Consider the following 406-nt stretch of genomic DNA (forward strand, 5'->3'; position numbering starts at 1 on the left):
TTAAATAGGCTAAAAAGATAATTCAAACATAGTTCATCTACAAACTACCCAAAGCTATTAAATACAAATTGAAGAAAATAAGAAATAACATAAATAATCTTAAATGTAATTGAACTCCGGAAGATAAAAAGTCTTCAAATTACATTCCAATGTCAAGTGATATTTTATTACCACTCAATTCTTTTCTTGATTTATTGTAGTTGAACTTAAAAGTATGACAAATAAGCTGGATTAATTTTAAATTTCCTTTAAAATTTTTGTGCACAAAATACCATGGAAATAATCATCTGAAATTTGGATGGAGTGTTTTTAGCCTAAATTGCATGACGTTCCTCTCATATTTTCTAAATGTGACATTAAATGCTATTTTATATTTGTCCTTTTAGGAAATTAGAATTTTTCAAAA

The sequence above is a fragment of the Cucurbita maxima genome, unplaced genomic scaffold (genome assembly GCF_002738345.1).
Source record: "Cucurbita maxima cultivar Rimu unplaced genomic scaffold, Cmax_1.0 Cma_Scf00230, whole genome shotgun sequence".
In the NCBI taxonomy this organism is placed as follows: Eukaryota; Viridiplantae; Streptophyta; class Magnoliopsida; order Cucurbitales; family Cucurbitaceae; genus Cucurbita; species Cucurbita maxima.